This window comes from Monodon monoceros, unplaced genomic scaffold (genome assembly GCF_005190385.1).
Source record: "Monodon monoceros isolate NGI ecotype Baffin Bay Population unplaced genomic scaffold, NGI_Narwhal_1 Super_Scaffold_18, whole genome shotgun sequence".
Classification (NCBI taxonomy): domain Eukaryota; kingdom Metazoa; phylum Chordata; class Mammalia; order Artiodactyla; family Monodontidae; genus Monodon; species Monodon monoceros.
Window position 1 is genome coordinate 157,676,599 of NW_021703774.1, and position 7,622 is coordinate 157,684,220.

At 52.2% G+C, this 7,622-nt stretch overlaps 1 pseudogene; it reads left to right on the forward strand.

Annotated features, from left to right (window-relative positions):
• The first annotated feature begins 5,504 nt into the window (after positions 1-5,504).
• Positions 5,505-7,387, forward strand: LOC114898012 (annotated as a pseudogene).
• The last annotated feature ends 235 nt before the right edge of the window (positions 7,388-7,622 follow it).

Consider the following 7,622-nt stretch of genomic DNA (forward strand, 5'->3'; position numbering starts at 1 on the left):
GACCAAACTCAATCTTTTTAATGACTGCTTAGTATTCAGTAGCACGGATGCATCATTATTTATTTAACCAATCTCCTGTTGATGGACCTTTATGTTGTCTCCAAGGTTTTATTTGCTATTGCAAATAATGCTGTAGATAACCTCCTTGCATAAATGCATATCCTTGAGCGTTTCAGAATCACTAACTCCTAGAAGTAAAATTATTGGACCAAAAGCTAAGTGCCTTTTGAATTGTGATAGATGCTGCTCAAGTGTCCTCCACAAAGACTACTGCAGAGAACATCCCTCTAGCGGTGCTGGAGTGTGACAAGTCAATAGCAGGCTTGTTTAAAGTGGGTCTCAACTTTAAAGTGTTTCCAGAACCATAAGTGATAAACCGCTGACCCCTCCTCTCCAGGCTGTGAGAATGTGCCAACCCCAGCTGGTCTGGGGAGCTGGAGAAGCGGAGAATTGGCATGGCGAGAGAGGAGAGAGCAGACAACGCGGGGCAGGAGGGCAGATCTGGGGAGCTGCAGGGAGCCGGGCTCTAGCCTGGTTCCTCAGGCCACTCCTGTGGGGTCCCGGGCAAGTGGCTCAGCCTCTCACTGCCTGATCACAACAAACATGCTTGTGTGGATCCAGGGAGGTAGTAAACATGAAAATGAGATTGTAAGTGTTGGGGCAGAGACGGCAGGCTGCCCACCAATAGTCACCTTCCTCTTCTTTCCTCCTAACATGACCCCTATTTTGTCCCGGACAACAATTTCCCCTACTTAAAAGCATCACATTTCCCTTTCTGCCGGTAGTCATGTGACACAGCTCCGGCCAATGAGATGGGAGCAGAAGTTCCTGAGGGCATTCTGGGAAATTCCGTGGACAGCCTGCCTCCGATCCTAAAAGGCACCCCGAGGTCCTGGTGAGCAACCGCGATGCGACTTCAGGGGCCCCCGAGTGCGTGGAGGACATCGAGGGGAGATAAAGGAGGAGACTGAGCCAATGGCATCTTGGAGCCGCTGGCCCTTCACCAGCCTCTTCCAGACACCTCGTTGTGTGAGAAAAGTAAGCCTCAGATTTGTCTACGCCTCTGCTGGTCAGGTTCCCTTTACTCTCAGGAAGGCCATCCCTGGGTTTTCCACTAATGCCGCATGAGAACTTTCTGCAGTCTGGTAGCCTCTCCGGGTCGTATTACTTTTTTTTTTGGTGGGGGATGGATCAAGCCATTTTATTGAAGGGCTTTGGAGGAGGGTAGAAAGGCTGGGAGGACAATGAGATCCGACGTCCTTCTCCCAGCCGGGACCTCCCCAGCTTCATAGTCACTGAAAGATCTTTGTTCACGTATTAAAGTGAGGGAATCAAACCAGGAATGGGGTTTTTTTTAATACATTTTTTATTTTTAGAAGAATTTATATTCACAGAAAAGTTTCAAAAAGAGTATAGGGAGTCCCTTTGTATTGCTCACCCCGTTCCCTTGACGTTAACGTCTTAGTAACTAGGGTTCATTTGTCAAAACTAGGAAACTAACATTGACGCATCACTGTTAAGTAAACTCAACTTTATTCTATTTTCACTAGGTTTTCCTCTAATATCCTTTTTCTGTTGCATAAGCCCATCCAGCAACCACTTTACATTTAGTCCTTGTATCTCCTTACTCCCCGCTCTGTCCTGTGACAGTTTCTCAGCCTTTCCTGTCCCGTATGACCTTGACGGTCTTGAGGAACATTTTGCAGAACGCTCCTTAGTTTGAGTTGGCCTGATGTTTTCTTCATGACTAGACTGGGGGAGAATTGCACAGAGGTGAAGCGCCCTTCTCATCACATCATTTCTGGGGACACATGCTACCCACAGGATTTATCACTGTGATGTTAACATCCGTCATGTGGTTAAGGTGATGTTTGCCAAGTTACTCCCCATTCACCCACTCCTGCCCTTCCCATGCTTGATTTTTTGCAAGCAAATCATTGAGTATGGCCCAAATTCAAGGGTTAGGGAGTTCTATTTCTTGGAGCAGGGAGTATAAATTCTTTGGAATTCTTCTGTAAGGAAGATTTGTCCCTCCTCTTCTATTTATTTATTCATTTATTTATTCATATCAGTATGGGCTCATGGATATCTATTTTATACTTTGGGTTTAAGTTTTAGTATTGTATCATTTATCCTGTTTTTCAAATTGTATCATCTTTGGGGGGCTCTTTCAGGTTCCTTTGTCCCTTTGCCATGCTCCCATCATTCTGTTTTTGAGCACTTCCTTACTTTCTGACAAGATGCCCCAGGCTCATCTTGTATATTCCCTTTCTCAGTCCTAGAATCAGCCATTCCTCTAAGGATCTGTGGTTCCTTTCATTTTAGAATCATATTAGAAACCAAGATCTGGGCACTAGATCAAGGGATTGTGAAGGTACTTTCAGCTCTAAAACTATAGGTTTCTAGACTTAGGATAAAAGTGGTTCCAAAGTCATCCCATTATAGGGAGAATGAAATGAGATCTGCCATGTTCCATAAATATTCGTGTGAGCCGTGCCTGATGGAGGAGGTGCCTGTAACACCTTCTGCTGTTCCCACTTTTACCTCCTCATCATCACCATCCTTGGGGAGGAGTGATGGGCTCCTGCCTCACTCCAGAGACCAAATCCCCACCTCGGACCCTTGCCCGGTACCGAGGTCCCCATACTACAACTTGGGTCACAGCTTTGCTCCTGTGGGGCCACTCCTCCCCTTTTACCCCATGTTTTGGCTTCCCCAGAAGCAGACCTTGCAATAAGGGTTGGAGGGTGAGTGGTTTACTGGGGAGGTGGTCCAGGTAAGCATCAGGACGACTGGGGAAGTGAGACAGGGGAGTGAAGGAAGCCAGTAAAAGTTGCATATTGAGCAGGTGACTGCTGCGGCAGCAGGGTCTCAGTCCCGGCTTTGGGGCAATCTGGAAGGTGATGCAGAACACATCTCAGAGCTGCCCCACTGGAGGGGAGGGGGAAGGAAATGGGAGGGTTTACATCCAACCCCAACCTTCGCTGGCTGAGGGCTGGTCCTAGGCGTCAACTCCCCAGCACCCCAGCTTGCTCTGTGTGCTGGCCAAGAGGAAGTCCTCAGAGGAAGCACCAAGGATACTTAAAGTGGGAGACTCAGCAAGTCTGAGACAGGGGTGCCAAGGGGACAGGGGTAGAGCACCAGCAGCACCCCAGATTCCACAGCCTGGAGCCTTGTTCAGAGCCAGAGAGCAGCCCTCCTTGATGGACGGAACTGCTCCTGTCTGCATACTGCCCATTGCTGGACACCTGGCCTGGTCCATCCAGCCATCTCTCACTTGGCACCAGAATGTCAGGTCCTGTCTCCCATCACCTGCCACCTTCCTGTCCACCTTGGTGGAAGCACATTGTCCAGATCCTCACTGTTCCACATCCAGGCCATCTCAATGTTGACCCACCCTCCTGCTGCCAAGTGGTGCCCAGAGCATCCTCAGAAGACCAGGGATGGGACAGGTGAGGGCTGGAAGCTAAGGCTCCCTACCCCAGCTCAGCAAGTTGCCTGGGCACCATCTCAAGTCAACAGCCACTTGTTTCTCTGAGCTCCTGCTGTGTGTCAGGCACCATGCTGAGAGCTTCCTGTGACCCTCACATCCTCCCTGGGAAGGAGTGTTCAACAGCTATACCTTCTGGGTGGGGAAACGGAGGATCTGAGAGGTTAAGTCTCAGCCCCAAGGTCACCCACCTGTCGCTAAGGAGCCTTGAAGGGGACCCACACACATCCCACGCTCCCACTGCCCTTATCTGCAGCAATGTGGTTTTCAGTAACCTCCAGGTATAACCCGTGCCTCAGTCCCCTTCCCAAATCCTGGCCGTTGTTTACCTGGAATAAGCCTGGAGCTCCCACTAAGTCACTGTTAGAGGTGGTCCCCAGGCTGGTGCCCAGCAGCAGAGACTCTGTGTGAAATCCAGCCCTGCTCCCCGATTGTGACTTACCTGACAATAATTAGTTCATTATGTGTAAAGTTCATCTGATTCCTCTGGAGGCTTTGCAGTAATTACAAGGTGGTACATTATTAAAAATGATTTATGGAGGCTAAAAGCTTTGGACGAAGAGCTCAGTGGCAAGATTGCTGGGCCACTATGAAAGAACTTGCCTGAGGTCACAGGTTGGATATGAACCAGGACCTGTGGCCGACTCCACCCCCGGCCCCCGACCACTGCCCTCACTGCCCCTCTGCTCCTGGCTGTCCATCTGTGCAGCTTTTAAGGCTCATGTCCTCAACCACCCTATGCGGACGAGGCTGGTCAGATCACTGTCCCCCATCTACAGATGTGGAAACTGAGGACCAGAGAGGGAAGGCAACTTGCCCAAAGTCACACAGCAGGGAGTTGGGGGATCCCCGTGTGCCTGACTCCTCCTCTAGGGCTGCCTTGCCTGACCCCCACTGCCCTCCCCACAACAATCCTCAGAGGAAAGCACAGACTGAGGCCCCCTTCTCCCTGGGGCGGGAGTGTCGTGGGCCCACAGAAAAGCCTCCGTTTGCGGTATCTCCTGTCCTGGTGGCCAAACCCCTCTTTCTAGGTCTGCACCACATCCCCCCTTATCCTCCCCCCACCAAGCCCCGGGGCTGTCACTTCCCTAATGTACCCACTTTACTTATTACCTTCAAGGAAGACTTCATCCAGGAGGCAAACACAGAACACCTGCTTCTGATGATTGACGGCGTTCTGCCTCCCTTGGATGCAAAGGGAGCCCCTGCAGTAACACACCATTAACCTCCACCAGGGCTGGACAGCCCCCGACACCCCGACACGGTGCACCCCTGTCCCCGTGCCTGCAGGCGCTGGGCCCTGGGCAGTTCCTCACAGGGGCTAGTGCGCCGGCTCGGGACGCACTATGCTTTGCCTCCCGCTCTGCCGCTCACCAGGTGGAAGATTTAAATCCAGCCTCTGAATCTACTCTCCTTACCTATAAAGTGGGAATGTTATACTTACGTTCTCCAGAACTCAGTTTTCCCCTCAAAAAATAGAGAAGTGAGTTCAATTATTTGTAAGCTCAGCAAGGACCTGGACCTTTGGCTGCTGTATCCCTGACACCTCAAAAGTGGTAGGATGACAAAATGATTTTGTGAAGCCATCCTCCTGCCTTCCTGCTCCCGTGCCCTCCCTTCACTGGGCAGGGTAGCGGACGGGGCTTGCTGAGCTGTGCGACAAAGGCCCATCTGGCCCTGAGGCCCAGGGGCAGGGATGCGGGGTTCAGGCAGCGCAGACTGGTGGGGCTCCTGCCATGTCCGCGCGGCCAGTCTGATTCCAGCAACCCTGCGAGGGAGGGGCTGAAGCAGCCAGGGAAGCTCACCTAACAGGGGTGGAGGCTGGTGAGAGCTGGCGAAGGAAGGGGGTGAGCTTGGCAAACCGCGAAGCAGGCTGGTTTGTGTGCACTTGGACGTGGGACACGTCCCTGGGGGACCCTCCCTTTTTCCTCATTTTTCTGTAGCCCAGCACCAGGTGCCTCCACAGGCAAAGGGCTGAGACAGGGGCCGTTACATGGAGGAGTTAAGGGTCTGAATGGCCAGTGGGAACCCAGCAGGACTCAGCTCCTCAGTCACCCCTGGGGCTGGGGACGACGCGAGGGTGAGGAGAACATGTGTGTTTCCTCTCCTGTGAGATCGGGGGGGCCTGGACCACCTCCAGGTCTCCCCCTCCCGCAGGATGCCACTATTCTCCTCACTCCTCCTGGGGTCCCTTTCCCCTCACAGAGCCCTTGGGGCAGCAGGGGGAGGGGTACAGCCCCCGAGGCCCCAGGGTCACACGTGGAGGGGCCAGCAAGGCCACCTGACTCCCAGCCCAGGGCCAGTGGCCTTCCATGCCCCCTGGAGGTTCAGATGTGAGGGTTCCCGCCTGCCAACTCCCTCAGAAGGCGAGGGCGGTGAGTCTGTGACTCGAGGGCCTGCACTTTCTCACCTCCTATCTGCACGTGGAGAAAATGAACTTGGAATGGGAGGCGCCCAGAATCCACTGTACAGATGAGGAAACTAGGTCTTGGAGAGGTCAAGTCATTTTCCCAGGATCCTACAGGCGGGCAGTGTCAGAGGTGGGATTCAAACCCAGGTCTTGGTAGCTGCAGAGGCGGAGCCCTCGGTGACAGAGCCTGGACCCTGGCGGTGGCCTGCAATCCCCTGGACCCAGAGAGCCCCGGCAGCACCCAGACTGCTCTCTACCCTGAACTGTGGTAGCAGCTCGGTCATTTCCCAAAGACTCCACCTTTTCCCAACCCCAAGCCTCCACATCTGAGCGAACCCTGTCCCTGTAGTTCCTGACAGCCTACACAACTGTGGCTGACCTGGGCCTGAGGCAAGCCTGGGCTCCGTTAGGTGCCTCAGGGACCTAGCCCTGGGATTCTGGACTTGCTCGTTCGTCTCATTGGCAGGTCTCTCCTGCTGCTTCAGAGCCCTCAGCTCCCCCAGGCTCCCCAGGAGAGCAGGAACAGCCAGGCCACGCCTCCCAAAACACAAAATGCCCAACTCCGCCAACAGGACAGCCGCCCAGAAGGCTGAGCCCATGCTGAGCAGAACTGGAGGCCAGTGACCAACAGTGCAGACGCCCCAGCCAAGCCCTCTCTCCACCCAAGGGGAGGGCCGGGCTGAGTGGCGGTGACCCTGCAGATCCCGTGGCCTGGTGGCAGCAGGAGGACAGTTGTCTCCAAACCCCACCCTCCCTTGAATGACAACCTAGCCCCAGCCAAAGACAACCCAATTTGTTACATCTTCCCACACTTAGAAAAGCACTAGGACTCTATTACCAGGTTGGGCAGGCCGGGTCGGGGAGGGGTTTGGGGGTGAGCCCTGGGTCCCCCGCCCGCTGAGGAGACGGATGAGGATGGGCTTCCTCTCACGGGGTCAGGCATAGACCTGACTAAGGTGCCAGCTATTCCACAGGAAAGAAGGGTGGCATTTCTAAACCAATTTGTGGTGCACACTGTACAGTTCCTCAACCCCTTTTCTACAGTTTGTGAGGAGAAACTGGCAGAACTTTCTCGTCGTATGCAGCAAGTTGAAACAACTCTCAATATTTTAGATGCAAAGTTGTCATCTATCCCAGGGCTAGACGATGTCATATTTGAGGCATCTCCTATACGTGTCACTAGGATCACAAATGAAACACGTTCTGAAACCACTTCAGAGCAATCACAGAACAATTTACAAGACTCTGGACCACGGGAAAGTGAAGTAACACCAGAAAATAGCTCAACTGTAGCCAAGGACATAAGATACGCCAGATATCTCAGAATGGCTCAAGTGGGTGTTCCAGTGATGGCAGTAAGAAACAAAATGATATCGGAAGGACTAGACCCAGATCTTCCTGAGAGGCCAGATGCCCCAGGGCCTGATGTAGAAGGTGAAAAAAATACAGAAGAAAGTTCAGACAGCGAATCTTCTTTTAGTGACTAAGCTTAATTTTGATAACAATTATAGACACATGTGTTGGTGCACATTTACATTCTATAAGAAGGAGAGCCTGAACTTTAACTCTTAGTCATAAAAGCATCAAATGGCTACATTTCCACCACCAAGCTTCCTCTGTGAAAAAATAAATAAATAAAGCATTTATATATAAAAAAAAAAGCACTAAAATCTTTAGCTGAGATATGTGTGCCTGTGACTAGCAGCAACCTTCTACCAAGAT